The 18,754-nt window shown below is 41.9% G+C and overlaps 1 protein-coding gene across 5 annotated transcripts in view; it reads left to right on the forward strand.

Moving 5' to 3' along the window:
- The window catches only part of KBTBD2 (kelch repeat and BTB domain containing 2), a 52,671-nt gene that overhangs the window by 14,921 nt on the left and 18,996 nt on the right, over positions 1-18,754 (forward strand). Inside the window, exons 1-2 of one of the 5 annotated variants that reach the window (XM_082691770.1) lie at positions 16,346-16,424; positions 16,735-16,932. The exons of 1 other annotated variant lie outside the window; for it this stretch is intronic. The gene's annotated coding sequence lies outside the window, so the exon portion shown is untranslated. 3 more of the 5 variants (XM_082691771.1, XM_082691773.1, XM_082691767.1) reach the window with 3 other exon arrangements.

Raw genomic sequence — 18,754 nt, forward strand, 5'->3', positions numbered from 1 at the left:
GTAGTTGTCTTTTAGCTGGGCATATTTCTGCTTGAAATAAATTGAGATGCTGTGACTAAAGCAGAAAATGTGTATTAATGAAATTGACAACTAACAATGTCTGCCATACTGCTGCAGGGAAGAGAGAAAGCAGTCATCTACAGATGTGCAAAAGGGTTGCTACTAGAGTTGAAGGCTGACCTAGAGTGAGGATCAGTAATTTGTATTGTCCCTCATCTGCAGTGGTATGTCACTTGCTCAGTCATACTCAGTTGCATGGGAGAGACATTGAATGACTGTTTGGATCAACGACTGGTTTTGGAAGGCTTGTGGAAGGAAGGGCAAGGATTCAAGAAAGTTCAGTGTAATAGCGAGAAATTAAAGTAATGCATCATACTCATTATATATACCATGCCCTTGCATGACCCTGAACATGAGTGCTTTCTTAAATTTTCACCCTAGAGTGCAACCTACTTAGTGGCTAGTATTTACTCAGGAAGAAAAAGGAAGTAATGTTGGAAAGTAGCTGAACAAATAGAAAACAAAATTAATGGGGATCTTTCACCTGAGAGTGAAAGAGATAGAGGGAGGGGACTTGTGGTCAGAGAATGAAAAATTTAAATGTAGGATTGCAGAGTTGGAGCAGTTGCAAATTGTATAACAAGGTCCATAGGGTGGCCAAGCAGTGGTTTGCTGTAATGCTGTGGAGTAAAAATCATTGACACTGAAGAAGGAAAAGATCAAGGAATCTGGAGTTTTGGATGATTCACCCCTTCCTTCATATGGTATATAGTAGTCATTTCAAGGTTCCTATGTCCTCAGAGAATGTAGTAGAGTGATCCACAAAGTGAAAGAGAGAAGTATCAGAAGATGTTTGTATTTATAATTTTGTATTTTTCTAAAGATAGTCCCCCAATTTTGTAGTATTCAGTATCCAGCAAACTTTATTTTCCACAAGCTAGTGTCCACTCTCGGCCCTGGAGTGCATGAAGACTGGGAGAAAGAAGAACCCCCTTCTTCTTTTGGCTTCCCATGGGTGAAATGGGCATGGGCATGGGCAGCTCAGAACAGGAGGTTCTTGGGAGAAAGCAAAGTTTAGCAACTATTCAGTAAATAGGTTGAAGGATATATTGGGTTGTGATTAGCCAAACAGGACTTCTAAGTCACATAATTGAGAGGGTTGGTAGGTAGGTCATTAGAGAGAAGAACTGGAATGAGAGTGTCCAGAAATGCCAGCTAACTGGAAACTTTGGATTTGGGGCACTGCAGGAAGATGTCAGGGATGAAACTACCTGATTTTATACTACTTGGCCCATAGTGGTACTATCTGGTCCATAGATACCAACTTGACCTCTGATGTAAGAATGTTTTTGTGCCATCTGTGGCATTTTGTGTGGGGTGGGATGTCTGAGGTTAGATGGTGATTGCTATTTTTGTGTTAAGGTCCAATTAGTGAACTCTGTGTTCTCTGCTTAGGATTCCAAATGGGTATTATTATCATCATCTCTATTTTAAGATGATGACACCTGAGATTCAGGGAGGTTAAGTAATCTGCCCATATATAGGAAGTTGCTATCCTAAATTGAAAGGAGATTGGGCTAAAGCCTTTGGATTCCCAGTTCCAGTGCCTTTTCTGTTGCTTGAGTGGTCCCTGACCTCCTCTTTTTGATAGTCTGACAGTCTCTGTCTCTCATTAAAGCAGTGATTTATACTTTCCCCTCAGCTGACACACTGGATTTCAGATTTTAGAAATGCTTGAGAAAAAAAAAAAACATTAAAAAAATGAAGAATGCCTTCGATGAACTCAATAGACTGGACGTGGCTGAGGAATGAGTAGTGGATATAACACAAGAGATTTTAAAAAGTGAGAAGCAAAGAGAAGAAAGAATGAAAAAGAACAAAATATTCGAAAACTGCAGGAACACTATAAAAGGTGTAATTTACACGTAATGGGAATAGCAGAAGAAGAAACCAAACAGAACAAACCAATAACTGAAGCAATAATGACTGAGAATTTTCCCCAAATTAATGTCAGACAGCAAATCACAGATACAGGAACCTGAGAGAACATCAAGCATGATAAATACCAAAAACAGCCAACCAACCAACCAACCAACCAACCAAAATACTACACCTAGGCATATCATTTTCTGACAGGTTTTTTAAAAGATTTACTTATTTATTTTAGAGAGAATCTCAAGCAGACTCCCTGCTGAGCAAGAAGCCCATGGGGCTCAATCTCATGACCCCTCAAGATCATGACCTGAGCCAAAACCAAGAGTCAGATGCTCAACCAACTGAGCGACCCTAGGCATTTCATTTTCTTTTTTTTTTTTTCTTAAGATTTTATTTTATTTGAGAGAGAGAGAGAGAGAGAGAGAGCCCGTACATGCACAAGCTGGGGGAGAGGCAGAGGGAGAGAGAAGCAGGCTCCCCACTGAGCAAGGAGCCCAATTCGGGGCTCAATCCCAAGACCCTGGGAATCATGACCTGAGCTGAAAGCAAACGCTTAACTGATAGAGCCACCCAGGTGCCCCTACTTTCAGGACTTTAACTTTCATTTTCTGTACTTAGAAAATAATATGCCAGGGAGCCTGGGCAGCTCAGTCGGTTAAGCATCTGCCTTCAGCTTGGGTCATGATCCTGGGGTCCTGGGATGGTCCTGGGATCAAGCCCCACATCAGGCTCCCTGCTCAGTGGGGTGTCTGCTTCTCCCTCTCCCTCTGCCTCTCTCCCTGCTCATGCTGTCTATCTCTCCCTTTAAAAAAAAAAAAAAATCTTGAAAGACAGAGGAGAAAAACATCTTAACGATAGACAAGCAAAGCTAAGGATTATATCCAACTTCTCAGAATCCATGCAAGCAAGAAGAGAGTGGAATGAAATATTAAAGTGTTGAGAGAAAAAATTCCACCAACCTGGAAATCTGTACCCCACAAAATTATCCTTCAAAAGTGAAGGAAAATAATGACATTCACAGACAAAAATAGAAGGAATTTGAAAGATTTCTTGAAAGAAATGTTAAAAGTTTTTAGAGAGACAGAAAATGATGTAGGTGAGAAATTTGGGTCCATATAAAGAAAGGAAGCTTGGGCCTCCTGGGTAGCTTAGTTGATTAGGCATCCAACTTGATTTTGGCTCACCTCATGGTATCAGGATTGTGAGACTGAGCCCCACTTGGGCTCTGAACTCAGTGGGGACACTGCTTAAGACCCTCTCTTTCCAGGGCACCAGGATGGCTGAGTCAGTTAAGAATCTGCCTTTGGGTCTGGTCATGATCCTGGGATCCTGGGATCTATCCATGCACTGGGCTCTACTCAGCAGGAGCAAGCTTCTCCCCTTCCCTCTACCTCTCCCCCTGCTTGTTCTCTCTGTCTCTCAAATAAATAAACTTTTTTTAAAAAAGATTCTCTCACCCCCTCTCCTTCTGCCTCCCCTGGGTGCTTGCTCTCTTTCGCTCTCTCAAGTAAATAAATCTTTTTTTTTAAATATTTTATTTATTTATCAGAGAGAGAGAGGGGGAGAGAGCGAGCACAGGCAGACAGAATGGCAGGCTGTGAGAAGGGAGAAGCAGGCTCCCTGCCAAGCAAGGAGCCCGATGCGGGACTCGATCCCAGGACACTGGGATCATGACCTGAGCCGAAGGCAGCTGCTCAACCAACTGAGCCACCCAGGCGTCCCAGTAAATAAATCTTTTTTTAAAAGATTTTATTTATTTATTTGATAGACAGAGATCACAAGAAGGCAGAGAGGCAGGCTGAGAGAGAGGAAAGGAAGCAGGCTCCCCGCTGAGCAGAGAGCCCGATGCAGGGGTCTATCCCAGGAACCTGGGATCATGACCTGAGCTGAAGACAGAAGCTTTTAACCCACTGAACCTCCCAGGTGCCCCTCAGGTAAATAAATCTAAAAAAAAAAAAAAAAAAGGAAGGAAGGAAGATCATCAGGAGGGAAGGAATATGTGAAAGTAAAATAAAAATGCTCATTTTCTTATTGTTAATAAGAAAATCAATTAAGAATATTGATCTTGATTGATCAACAGATAATGGTTTATTCAAAATAATAATAACAAGGGGCGTCTGGGCGGCACAGTTGGTAAAGCATAGGACTCTTGGTTTCCACTCAGGTTGTGATCTCACTGTTGTGAGATCAAGCCCCTGTAGGGCTCCACACTGGGCCCAGAGTCTGCTTGAGATTCTCTCTCCCTGTCTCTAAAATAAATAAATCTTTTTTTTTTTTTAAAGATTTTATTTATTTATCAGAGGGGGGGGGGCGGAGAGCAAGCACAGGCAGACAGAATGGCAGGCAGAGGCAGAGGGAGAAGCAGGCTCCCTGCCGAACAAGGAGCCGGATGTGGGACTCGATCCCAGGACACTGGGATCATGACCTGAGCCGAAGGCAGCTGCTTAACCAACTGAGCCACCCAGGCGTCCCTAAAATAAATAAATCTTTAAAAATCATACCAGCAGTGTATTCAAGTATGTGTGTTTATGTGTGTATGTATGTACACACATTTATGTGCATATGTATAAGTGGAATGATAGCAATGATAAAAGGGACAGGAAGTAGGAATTAGGAATAGTTTGTTATTATAAAGTACTCACACTAACTACCAAAGAAGCAGTATTATTTGAAAATGGTCTTGGAGTAGTTGTAAAAGTATATTAGAACTTGTAAGGCAACGACCAAAAAGAGTGAAAACAGAAGTACAACTGATATGCTAAGGAAAAACAGAAAATGGAATAATATAAAATGGTTGATGAAAACCAGCAGAAATGAGTGAAAGACTAACATAGGAACAAAGAATAAGGGCAAGAAGTAGAAAACAGTGGGATGCCTGCTTGGCTCAGTTGGTTAATCACCTGCCTTTGGCTCAGGCCATGATTCCAGTGTCCTGGGATCAAGTGCCTTATCAGGTTCCTTGCTCAACCAGGAGCTGCCTCTCCCTCTGCCTGCCACTTGCCCTACTTGTGCTCTTTTTCTGTCTCTCCCTCTCTCTCTTTGACAAATACATAAATAAAATTTTTAAGAAAAAGTAGGAAATTGTAATGTATATGGTAGATATTAATTCAACGATATCAGTAATCATTTTGTCCGTGATCTCAATACATCAATTAAAAGATGCAAGTTATAGTAGATCAAGAAAATAAGACTCAGCTATGTGTTGTCTATAAGAAACTGACTTTAAGTATAAAGACACATAGAGATTAAGAGTAAGTAGATGGAGAAAAGATGTACCATACTAACACCAATCAAAAGCAAGTGGGAATAGCCATATTTATTTCAGATACAGCAGACTTCAGAGAAAGAAAAATGGTTAGGGATACAGAGGGGCATTACATAATGATGAAAGGCAAACCATCCTTAACATGTATGTGTGTAACAGCAAAATATAAACTGTTGAGGCAAAAACCAATAGAACTGTAAGGAGAAATAGATGAATCCACTCTTATAATTGGAGACTTTAATACCCCTCTATCAGAAATGGACAAATCCAGCAGACAGAAAATCAGTAAGGACACAGATAAACTCAACACCACCATCAATCATCTGAATAAAAAAAAAAAATAACTATAGACTACATTGTTCAACAATAGCAGAATCCACAGTCTGTTCAAATTCACATGGAACATAATGGTGAGAAACTTGAAGCTTTCCCACTAATATCTGCTATAAAGCAAGGATTTCACCTCTCACCCCCATCTCAAGACCCTGAGATAATGACCTAAGCCAAAATCAAGAGTCAGCCACGTAACTGACTCAGCCACCTAGGTGTCCCCTACTGTCACTTTTCAATGCCATGCTGGAAGTCCTAGCTAAGCAATAAAATAAGAAAAGGAAATTTAAAATATACTAAATTGGAAGGAAGAAACACAACTGTCTTTGTAGATGACATGATCTTCCATGTAGGAAATATGAAAGAGTGGACATGGAAACTCCTAGAACGAATAAGTGATTATAGCAAGCTTGCAGGATACAAGGTTATTATACAAGAGCCAATCACTTTCACATTTACCAACAATGACAAAGTTCACTTTGATATTAAAAACACATTACCACTTATATGGGCAATTTCCCAAAATGAAATACTTACATATAAATCTGACAAAATATGTACAAAACTACAAAACTGTAATGAAAGATATCAAAGAACTAAATTAATGGAGAGGAGTTCTAAGAGATAAAAAGACTCAATATTGTCAAGATGTCAGTTCTCTCAAACTTGATCTATAGGTCCAGTCAAAATCCCAGCAAGTTATTTCATGGATACCTACAAACTGATCCTTAAGTTCATCTGGAAAAGGAAAGACCCAGAATAGTCATCCCAATATTAAAGGACAACAAAGTTAGAGAACTGACATTACCTTACTCCAAGATTTATTTATAAAGCTACAATAATCAAGACACTGTGGTATTGGGATTGGCAAACTAGTCAATGGAACAGAACAGAGAGCCCACAAATATACCCACATAAATATAGTTAACTAATCTTTGACAAAGGTGCAAAGACAATAAAATGGAGCAAAGACAGTATTTTCTGGAGCAAAGACAGTATGATCCTGGAACAACTTAACATCTACATGCAAATATATATATATATATATATATAGACACAGACCTTACACTCTTCACAAACATTAACTTAAATAGATCATAGACTTAAATGTAAAATGCAAAAGCTATAAAATTCCTAAAAGATAGTGCAAAACTGTATGGTGATTACTTTTTAGATACGACACCAGTGATGTAACCTATGTAAGAAGAAAATAATAAGCTGGACTTCATTAAAATTAAAAACTCTATGAAAGACACCACCAAGTGAATGAAAAGACAACCAGACTGGGAGAAAATATTTGCAAAAGATATATCTGATAAGGGACTGTTACCAAAATATACAAAGAACTCTTAACACTAAGAAAACAAACCTCCCAGTTAAAAAATAGGCTACAGACTTTAACAAGTACCTCACCAAAGAAGATATGCAGATGGCAAATAAATGTGAAAATATGCTTTATGTCATTATGTCATTAGGGAATCGCTAATTACAACAACATTGAAATACTACTCTACACCTATTAGAATGGTCAAAAGCCTGAACACTGACAACACCAAAGGCTGGAGAGAATGTGGAACAACAGGAACTCCCATTCATCCCTGTTGGGAATGTAAAACGGTACAGCTGCTTTGGAGGACAGGGTGTAGTATCTTATAAAACTAAACATACTCCTACCATATGATCCAGCCAAATTAAAAATGCACATTTTGTCTCTGCCACAGTGATAGTAACAATTTTGCTAAATAAAGTACTAAGGACTCCCATGAGCTTTAGGATTAGAATATTTCCCTTTTAAGCTAGGAAGAATCAAACAAGATGCAGTAGTACTGTATCAAGTTATCTTGTTTTAATTGCACAAGAGACCCAGGAAGCAAGCACAATTACTATTTTTCCCATTCTACAGATAAAGAAACTGAGGCTAAGTAGGTTAGGTAATTTGTCTCAGATCACAGATCTGGTAAGTGACAAAAACAGGCCTCTTTTCACTCTTTTTAACTTTTTTGGAGTAAAAATGTGCAACATGAAATTTGCCATTTTAACCCACAAGCCTGTGGCATTAAGTACATTCACAGTGTGGTGCAACCATCACCTCTATCCATATCCAGAACTTCTTTATCATCCCAAACAGAAACTCTCTATCCATTAAATAAGAACCTCACTCTTTCCTCCTACTAGCCCCTGATAGCCATCATTGTATTTTTCTGTTTCTTTTTTTAAATTTAAAAATTTTATTTATTTATTTGTCAGAGAGAGAGAGAGAGAGCGAGCAGCAGGCAGTGGGAAAGGCAGGCTCCCTGCTGAGCAAGAAGCCTGATGTGGGATTCATGACCTGAGCTGAAGGCAGATGCTTAACTGACTGAGCCACGCAGGCTTCCCTAGTTTTCTGTTTCTAAGAATTTGACTGCTCTATATACCTCATGTCAGTGGGATTATACAATGTTTGCCCTTTTATGTCTAGCTTATTTCAGAGCCTGATATCTTCTAGGTTCTTCCATACTGTAGCATGTGTCAGAGTTTCATATATATTTATGTATATACATATATATATAAACATATAATGTGTTATTTGTTTCAGGGGTACAGGTCTGTGAATCATCAGGCTTACACAATTCACAGCACTAACAATAGCACATACCTTCCCCAATGTCTATCACCTAGCCACCCCATCCCTCCCACCCCCCTAACCTCCAGCAACCCTTGGTTTGTTTCTTGGGATTAAGAGTCTCTTATGGGGTCTCCTTCTCTGGTTTCATCCCATTTCAGTTTTTTCTCTCTTCCCCTATGGTCCTCTGCCTTGTTTCTCAAATTCCACATATCAGTAAGATCATATGATAATTGTCTTTTTCTAACTGACTTATTTCGCTTAGCATAATACCCTCCAGTTCCATCCACATCATTGCAACTGGCAAGATTTCATTTTTAATGGCTGTGTAATATTCCATTGTGTGCGTGTGTGTGTGTGTGTGTGTGTGTGTGTGTCCTCTTTATCCATTCATCTGCCAATGGACATCTAGGCTCTTAACATAGTTTGGTTATTGTGGGAATTGCTATAAACTTTGGTGTTCAGGTGCCCCTTCTGATCACTACATTTGTATCTATGGGATAAATACCCAATAGTACAATTGCTGGATAATAGGGTAGCTCCATTTTCAACTTTTTGAGGAACCTCCATACCATTTTCAAGAGTGTCTACAATAGCTTGCATTCCCACCAACAGTATAGGAGGGTTCCCCTTTCTCTACATCCTCACCAACATCTGTGATTTCCTGACTTGTTATTTTAGCCATTCAGTTTCCTTCTTTTTAAAGGCTGAATAATATTCCATTCCATTGCAATAATATTCCAATGTTATATGTATGAAAAATATTCTAATATATATTATGACATTTTGTTTATTCATCCATTGATGGACATTTGTTTTTACCTTTTGACTATTATGAATAATGTCTTTATGCACATGGGTGTAAAATATTTGCTCGAGTCCCTGCTTTCAGTTCTTTTGGGTATATACCTGGGAGTGGAATTGGTGGATCATATAGCAATTTTATGTTTAACATGTAGAAATGTTAAACATTTCAACAAATGTTACTTATTAAATGATAGTGTGCTAGGCATTTTATTATGTTGTCTTGAATCCTTGCACAATCCTAAGGTAGAGTATCCCCAAGTTTTTTTGTGAAGAAATAGGTTCAGGGAGGTTAAATAACTTGCCAGGATGACACAGCTACTGAATGGCTGCTTAAAGATACAATCCAGCCCTGCGCTCTTCTGAAGGACACTCTCATTGCCTGCATTGGTCTCACGGGTTGATTGTGTTTGTGGCAGACATTATTGGTGGTCTTACCAATGGGCTGAAACACTTTTTCCTTGCTAAATGAACCCTGATTTTGTCCAGATAAAGAAAAGCAATATGGTCAGAGAGTGTGGGACTTTTCCCCTTCTAACCCAACGAATGACTGGAAACCAATTACAGCAATCTCATTTTCCTGCCAAGAAGATGTGAGAGGAACTTTGCTGAGCATTTTGGGAAATGTTTTTATAACCCAAGAGAAGAGAAAAGAAATATCACCTCTTCTTCCTTCTTGTTCATACCGCTGGGAAAATGTGGTAGTTCCTAATAATTGAAGTGATACAAGGATGCAACTGGCTAGGAGGAAAGAAAGCCGAAAAATGGAGTAAAGATCATAGAGAGACTGGTTCCAGACAATCTAGATTTTTTATTTTTATTTTTTAAAAAGATTTTATTTATTTATTTGAGACAGAGAGTGAAAGAGAGAGAGAGAGAGAGAGGAAAAAAAAAAAAAACCCAGCTGGATGGGGAGAGGGAGAAGCAGACTCCCAGCTGAGCAGGGAGCCCTACCTGGGGCTCCACAACAGGCTTGATCCCAGGACCTTGAGATCATGACCTGAGCTGAACGCAGATGCTTAACCGACTAAGCCATCCAGGTGCCCTCAGACAGCCTAGATTTTAATCCTAACTCTGCTGGCTTATTAGTAGGGTGATTTAGAGTGAGTTAATTCATCTCTCTGTGCTTCAGTCACTTCTACTGTAAAGTGGAGACAATAGCAAACTCATTGAGTTGTTGTAAGGACTAAATGAGTTAATATGTATGAAGTACTCACCCAGCAAGTGAGGTAACAAGAGTTACCTGTTGTTGTTATTATTATTGTTGTTGCAAAACAAAGTCCTTGGACACTCAGAGGCTGGTAGACGTATAATCCCTGAAGTGGGATTATATCAGTCTACCTTGCTTTCCTCTGGTAATATGCAAGCTACTCAGGTACCATTTTGACTTTTTGGAACATGACTACTTTTGCATTGTCTATACAACCTTTCATATTATCTTTCTGTAACACAAAATAAATTACTGTCTGCTGATAATTTTCCATTTCCTCTAGGATAGAGTCCAAACATAACATATAAGACCCTTCGTGATCTGTTTCTATCTCTTGTTTTCCTCTCTAGATAGCCCGTCATTCCCCACATTTACTCCGTGTTTCAGTCATGGCCAAAGACCTTATTCATTTAACAAATAGTTATGCTTGCCTAGACAAAAACTGTGTAAGGCACTGGAGAATCAAGATATAAAAGTACTTTCTGCCTTCATAGAGCTTACATTATAAAAACATTTAGTTACGGGTTGCCTAGGTGGCTTAATCAGTTAAGCCGCTGCCTTTGGCTCAGATCATGGTCCCAGGGTCCTGGGGAGTCTGTCTACTTGCTTAGCAGGGAATCTGCTTCACCCTCTCCCTCTGCATGAAGTTCCCCCTGCTTGTGCTCACACATTCTGTCAAATGAATGACATGGGTTTAAAAACCCAAACATTTAGTTACAATCATCACAAGGGTTATGAGATAAAAAGTGCTGTGTGCAATAAAAACATATAATAGTGAAACCTATTAGAGCTCATTTAAGCCTCTATGACTTGACCCATGCTGTTCCTCTGCTTGATCCCTTCTTTTTCCATCTGCCCTGCTCCACTTTTTCTGAGAAGACTTTCTTGACTTGTTTGTTCTTCTGATGGACTCTCATAACACACATTGCTTTCACATATTGAAAGCATATTGCTTTCACAGAATTTATCCCACTGTTGGTTTGGTTGGGTCTTTTCGTCCATCATTTCTCTATGTGTCTTTTATCTCTGTACGCCAGGGCACTAAAATAAATCTTTGTTGAATGAATGGTATCCACTTTTAAAAACTTTTTATTTTGAAGTAATTATAGACTCAGAAGAAGTTGTAGAAATAATACAAAGTTCCTTGAGTACTGATCACCTAAGTTCCCCTAGAGGTAACATTTTACATAACTATGTACATTTTCAAAAGTAGGAGATTGACACTGGCACAATGAAGTTAACTAGACTATAGACCTTACTCAGATTTTATCACTTTTGTATACATTAGTTTTAAGTAGGTATTGTATATAGTTCTATTAAATGTTATTATATTTATTGATTTGTGATTATAGCACAGTCAAGATATAGAACTGTTCTGTTACCATAGAGAACTCCCTTGTTCTACCCCATAATAATGATGTCCATTTTAACTATTTTTTCTGTATTATTACAGGGAAGAAAGAGGGAGAGGATATATTGCATAATAGCTCTGGAATGCACTGTCCCCTTCAGAGATGGCCCTGAGAACTTCCTCCCCCAAATCTAAGATTTTTAAATAGGTTAGAATGTTAAAATAAATAATAATGTTTTAGATTATTTTATCATCTTAAATTATTATGATTTATAAAATTCAGAAATGGCTAAGCACAGAAAAGTCTCACATTTAGAAAATTTATAGTTGCATCTTTTTTTTCAAGAAGTATTTGTTTTCTTTTCTAGAATCATGACAATGTTTCAAATTCAGTCTTAGGAAGATACTGTTTCATGGTTTTTGGCATTTAATTAAAAGAAAATGCCTTGTTAACTAAAAAGGAGAGCTTGAAACAATGTTATATGCCTAGTTTTGGATATAGATCACAGGGGAGCTGCTGTACATTGCAGAAAAGTTAATGTAATCGCTAGGAAATACTATTTATGATCTCCCTAAAGTAGACACTGGTAACTAGTTGTGCTTGTTCAGCTTCCAAGCTGAGGGGCAAGAGAAGGTGGGGTTGATGCTAATAATGCCAAGCACATTATAATTGTTCTATAATAACAGCTGTAGACAGAAAGCTAAACAAGGAGTCAGTGTCCTCTAACTGCAGCAAGCCCCCCCGCCCAGCCCTTTTTAAAGATTTATATATTTTAGAGTGTGCAAGGGAGTTGGGGATGAGAGAGAGAGGGAGAGAGAATCTCAAGCAGACTCCTGGCTGAATGTGGAGCCCACTGTGGGGCTCTTCTTATGACCCTGAGATCATGACTTGAGCAGAAATCAGGAGTTGGAGACCTAACTGACTGAGCTACCCAGGTGCCCCTATCTCTTCTTCTTGCTCAAATCTCCTCTGAGGCTTTTAAAGGGGGTAGCAACCTTGAGGGAAAAATAACAAACAAATAGAGACATTTAAGGATAAAATGTCCAAACTGTTCTTTTTCTAGTTAAGACAAGCAAAAGACTGGACTTCTAGCCTTAATCCAGTCTGCTAGCTCTCAGTGTTTGTTTGTTTGTTTTAAATAATTTTATTTATTAAGTAGGCTCCATGCCCAACATGGGCTTAAATTCATGACCCTGAGATCAAGAGTCACATGCTCTACCAATTGAGTCAGCCAGGGGGCCCAGCTCTCAGTGTTTTAAATGTTAAAACTGGGGGCACCTGGGTGGCTCTGTGGGTTAAAGCCTCTGCCTTCGGCGCAGGTCCTGATCCCAGGATCCTGGGATCGAGCCCCGCATTGGGCTCTCTGCTCAGTGGGGAACCTGCTTCCTCCTCTCTCTCTGCCTGCCTCTCTGCGTACTTATGATCTCTGTCTGTCAAATAAATAAATAAAATCTTTTAAAAAAAGGTTAAAACTGATGCTTCAAGTATTAATGAACTAGCAGACTGCTATTTGTCTGATCCAGCATCCATTCCCAATGCTTTTCTGTCTTACAACTTTGAATTAGAGCTTGGAAAAACTTAGGTCTTCATATCTGCATTTGGCCAAATTACGGTTCTAGACATTGAGATGCATATGGAAGTCTGCCGAGTTGGGGATATGAGGGGCTGTCTTGAGAAGGCTTCTACTTTTTGAAAAAATAAAAGTAAGCATAGATGTCTTAGGCCACTCCTTTCCTTATCTTGCTGTCTTCAGTAAAGTATGAAGGCTAAAACTGCTGTGGCCATTCTGCAACCATGAGAAATGTCAAAAGAATCACAGAAATTGTGGCTCTGCTGTTTTTGAGCTGTTGAAACCAGGGTAGCTGACTACGTATAAACTTATGTGACCAAATAGTTTCTTACTTAAGTTAATGCGATGAAATTTTTTATTTGGAGTCAAATGCATTCCTAACTGTACAGCTTTTAAATTGGTACCTTTTTAGTCCTCTCTTTCATCCTCACAATTAGCTACACTTCTGTAGTGACTGATATAACTGTCTAATCACCCCAACCAGAAAACTCAGCCATACCTCACTTCTTATTTTCCCTTATCCTCTTATTAACCAAGTCTTGCTTATTTTATTTAGCTAGTTGTTTCTTCTCCTTCTCCTTCTTTTAAAGATTTTATTTACCTGAGAGAGAGAGAGAGAGAGAGAGAGAGAACGTGTACAGCGGGGTGGAGGGGCAGAGGGAGAGAGAGAAGCAGAGTCCCTGCTGAGCAGGGGGATGGACTTGGGGCTCAATCCCAGGACCCTGGTATGGTGACCTGAGCTAAAGGCAGATGCTTAACTGACTGATGCTTAACCCTGGCCACCCAGGGGCCCCATCTAGCTAGTTTCAAATCCATCTCTGCTTTACTATTCTCACTGCCACTGAGTTTGACACTCTCTCCATCTTCTATCTGGGCTATTAACAGCTTCCTAACTAGTTTCCCTACTTCCAGTCTGATTACCCATCACACTTCAGAATTATTTTTCTAAAATTTTATCAAGATATTAAAAATCATAATTGCTCTTTTGTCTACAGGATGAAACACAAACTCTTTTCTTTTTTATTATTTATTTATTTTTAAATTAACATATAATGTATTGGGGGTGCCTGGGTGGCTTAATGGGTTAAAGCCTCTGCCTCCGGCTCAGGTCATGATCCCAGCCAGGGTCCTGGAATCAAGCCCCGCCTTATTGGGCTCTCTGCTCAGCAGGGAGCCTGCTTCCTTTCCTCTCTCTCTGCCTGCCTCTGCCTACTTGGGATCTCTGTCTGTTAAATAAGAGAAATAAAATCTTAAAAAAACAAAACAAAACATATAATGTATTATTAGCCCCAGGGGTACAGGTCTGTGAATCGTCAGGCTTATACACTTCACAGCACTCACCATAGCACATTCTTTGCTTCTTTTTTAAAGACTTTATTTATTTTATTTCCCAACATTTATTTTTTTATTTATTTGGCAGAGAAAGAGCGAGAGAGGGAATAAAGCAGGGGGAGTGACAGAGGGAGAAGTAGACTCCCTGCTGAACAGGGAACCTGATGAAGGGCTCAAACCCACCTGGGATCATGACCTGAGCTGAAGGCAGATGCTTAGCGATTGAGCCACTCAGGTGCCCCTATTTATTTATTTTAAAAAAATATTTTAGGGGCGCTAAAATATTTTAGGAGCCCAAACTCTTAAGTTAAATTTAAGGATCAAAAAAAAAAAAAAAAAAAAGTATCTGGGGGCGCCTGGGAGGCTCAGTGGGTTAAAGTCTCTGCCTTTGGCTCAGGTCACGATCCCAGAGTCCTGGGATCGATCCCCGTATCCGGCTCTTTGCTCAGTGGGGAGCCTGCTTCCTCCTCTCTCTCTGCTTGCCTCTCTGCCTACTTGTGATCGCTGTCTGTCAAATAAATAAATAAAATCTTAAAAAAAATTTAAAAATATTTTATTTATTTATGTCAGAGAGAGCACAAGCAGGAGGGATAAAGGGAGAGGGAGAGAGAATCTCAAGCTAACTCCAGGGTCAGCATGGAGCCCAATGTGGACTACATCTCATGACCCTGAGATCATGGCCTGAGCAGTAGGTCAGTTAACCCACTGCACCATGCAGGCGCCACAACACAAACTCTTACCAAAGCTATCATTTGTGGTTTGTGCCTTCTTGTTCAGACTTTGCATCTCCAGGGTCCAATCTGGCACAGAGTAGGTGCTCAAATGTGTTAAAAGACTGAATCTTTTATATAGCTTCTCTGCTCTTTAATATCAAACCACTTAAGCATTTAACCAGACTAAGCAGAATGATACCATACCTGGCACTCAATAAAGATTTGTTGAATGAACCTATTTTCTAAACTCTTCTGTAAAATCCTTTACCAGTATTCCCAAATACACACATCTTGGCGTACATTCAGTTGATCTAACCTAGCCTACAGGAAGAGGCTCTTTGGTAACTAAAGGCTTTTAGTTCATAATTAGTCATGTACATATTCCAGATTGGGTTTGTGCCGAGAGTGTAAATTACAAAGGTAGGTGAGGTCTGTGTGGGCATTCCTGATAATTTTGCATCCATGAATAACTTCTATCAAATGAGAGAGCAAATCTACAACTTTCTGCTTGCTAGCAAGCTGTACCAAGTTAACCAAACCAGCGTGGGCCACAGCCATCTGCTGCTACAAAGGCTTAAGCTTGTGAAGCTGAAGGCGCTCTTTTGGAACTTGCTGGGGTGGGGTGGAGTGGGGTGGGGGGAGCAGGTAGCCACCGCATTGCAGCACAAACCTATCCGAGGGATTCATATACAGCTGCTCCCCTCCTCACCCTGACAACGGTTTCCTCCACTGAACTGTGGGCCCTTTCAGGTGCTGCTGTGAGGTTTTCCTTGGCCTTGAAAGACCTGGACAGAAGCCTTTCTAGATGAGATTGGAAAGCTGACCCTGCTCTGAAAGTGGAAGGCGCATTTTGGAGAGCAGGGACTGAGGAGACAAAGCCCATTCAGTCAGCCTCCCAACGTCTCCCTTCTTCCCGTGATCTGACGTCTAGTCTTCCTCTTTCCCTATTCCTGACCCAACCTGAACATTTCTGTATTTCAAAGGAGGGAAAACAGCCTATGGCATAAAATTTCGTGCTTTGGTGTCTGGGTTTCCTAGCACCGAATTTCTCGGGCCTCTCCCTGTGGCAGGCCTAAAACCTCCGGCGTCCCAAGGCCGCCGGTCTCGGGGGCGACCACCACGCCGCGCACGCGCCCTCAGCGGGCTATCGGCTGACCTTCTCCGGGAAACCCCTCCAAAAGCGCCTCCGCGTCACCTCGCACCGCCCCCTCCCTTCCTCCCTTTTCCGCTTCCTTTTTCGCGCTTGCGCGGACCCAATTGTTTTGGCTTTCCGGTGGGATCCAGCAAAGGAAAAGGGCGGGGGAAGCTAGGGTAAGGGCGGGAGAACGGGGAGGGGGATCCTCCAGAACCCGGGAAACTGCAAAACTGCCGCATGTGCCGCTGGGCGGGCGCGAGCGGCGGGAACTGAAACCTGGCGAAGGCTGGCTCACGGTCCGCTGGCCGCGCGTTCCCGGGCCGCGGAAGGGGCCCGCGAAGGGGGCGAGCGCGCGCCGCAGGGGCGGGGCAGGAGCGGCGAGCCGGGCGTCTCGCGGCCCGGCGGCTCCCGGGGGAGGAGTCTGGCGGTGGTCGGGCCCTGAGGAGCGTGCGGCGGCGCCCGCAGAGGACGCTGCTTTCCGCGCAGGACCGGCCGACCGAGGGAGGGCGCGAGGGAAAGCCGGAAGGAAGACGAGGCGGCGGCTCCAAGCTTCCTCGGGGGAGGCGGAGGCGAGACCCCGGCCCTGGCCTGGGCGGGAGGGCCACGCCCCCGCGCTCGAGGGGTCCAGTGTTTTCGGGGTCTCTGGCCGCACCGGATCCCAATCTTCCAGACCTGGGGACACGGGTGAGCAGGCGTCGCCAGCGCCGGGCGAGAAGGAGGGGCGGGCGGGGAGAGCCCGCGAAGACCTGTGGAGGAATTGGGGAAGGAGGGCAGCGGTGGGAGGGGGCTCGGCCCTTTGTGGCTCCGTGGGCAGAGGGGGGGGGCAGGGGGCGGCGGCGGCATCTTTCAAACCCGAGACGTTTCCGCCGCGGGCGGGGGAGGGGCGCGGACAGCCGGCGCCGCCCTCCGCACCCTGCGGGGGCCCCTCCGCAGCCCGGCGCCGGGCCGGTGTGTGGGGCTGGGGCGGTGGGGTGCGCCGCTCGCGGGGGCGTTTCCGGCCCCGGGCCCCCGGGCGGCGCCCTGGCCTCGGTTGGCGCCCGCCCTTGCCAAAATAAAGCTGTTTCCCTTGACGCCTCGCGACGGGTTTGCGAGATGGTGGGCCGGGGAAGGGCAAGCCCTTCCTTACATTTTTCTTTTTCTTTACCGGTGCATCTGAAGTAAGCAGGAGATGTGTAGATTAACAGAGAGCCCATTCGGATCTGACGATTTTTAAAAAGCAGAAGCTGCCCTTTGAAACAAAATTGTGTACGTGTTTGCTTCAGACTGAAATCGTTAACTTACTTGAACTCGGCCACCTCCCTCTCCCCATGAATTGACAAACCATGAAGTATAAGAATATCTCTTGGTTTGACTTGAAGCAGTTATTCTGAGTTAACGTCTTCCCCTCCCTCGCCCCCCCCCCATCCCCCCGCAGTTTAGCTATCGTAGGTCTTGTTTTACAGCGACCTCAAAGGGAGAGGAATGAATACACACTTCATGGGCTGCAGACCCTTAGGATTGTCCGTTACCTCTGGTCCCTTCACGTGAAAATGGAAAACCCAAAATGTAAAATGAACTTTAAAAGGGCATGTTTGTATATAGTGTTTATCTTCTATATCACTCAGCCTTATAAAAATGTAGGGTGCAAGGCTGGTCACGTGTTGTTTATACATGAATCTGTACGTCTGGTTCACTGAGCATTCAGGCATTCAGAAACAAAATCTTATCAGCAATGTGGTTTGACCAAAATTATATTTTCTTCTATTGAGGCAGCTAATAGGGTGGATTTTTTTTTTCTCCTTCCCTCTGAATTGGGAGTTTTTGCCTGAATTTAGGTAATAATGGACTTCAAATCTCTTGCGATTGTGACTTATTTTAGTTAGCCTTTGGTAACGTTTTTTTGTTTGTTTTTGTTTTTTCAAAAGGGTTTTCTTTTCCCCTGACCTAAAGTAAATTGAGAAGTCAAACCAGTCTTTTGTTTTCTAGTCTTGAAATGTGAAATTTTGCTGTTCTTTTCATCTGGCAGCTAACTAAGGTTAAGCTTACTTCTTCACTTTCACCTTTCGTTGTTCTAAGTGCTAATTGAAACTCCTTTAGTTTGGGTACTGAAATTCTAAGTCTGTGGGTAGACTATAGTACTATGTATGACATTTCTGTTGAGCATCCCTCATAGTCCTCACTTTTCCACGTAGTACCATTTCCTCTACACGGAGTTTTGTAGGAAGAGTTCAAAGTATTGTAACTCTTCTCCCCTTTTTGTTTGCTGTCATAGGAAATATAAAGTCTGTTAACTTTATTCATGGGGCCTATGAGGAGGAGGGTGGAAATAGCCATGTAATAGTTCCTAAGCCCACACAATTCTGTAGATTTTCTTTCTCCTAGTTAATGGAAATAATGAGCTGTTCCATAAGAATCAAACATTGAACAGTGAATTCCTGGAAGTTTGAATGTAATCTGAAAAGCCAAAAGATTTTACACATTTATTTAGACAAGTTGTTTTTCTTATTGCCTAGCTTCCTGAGATTGG

This window comes from Mustela nivalis (assembly GCF_964662115.1).
Source record: "Mustela nivalis genome assembly, chromosome: 12".
NCBI lineage: Eukaryota > Metazoa > Chordata > Mammalia > Carnivora > Mustelidae > Mustela > Mustela nivalis.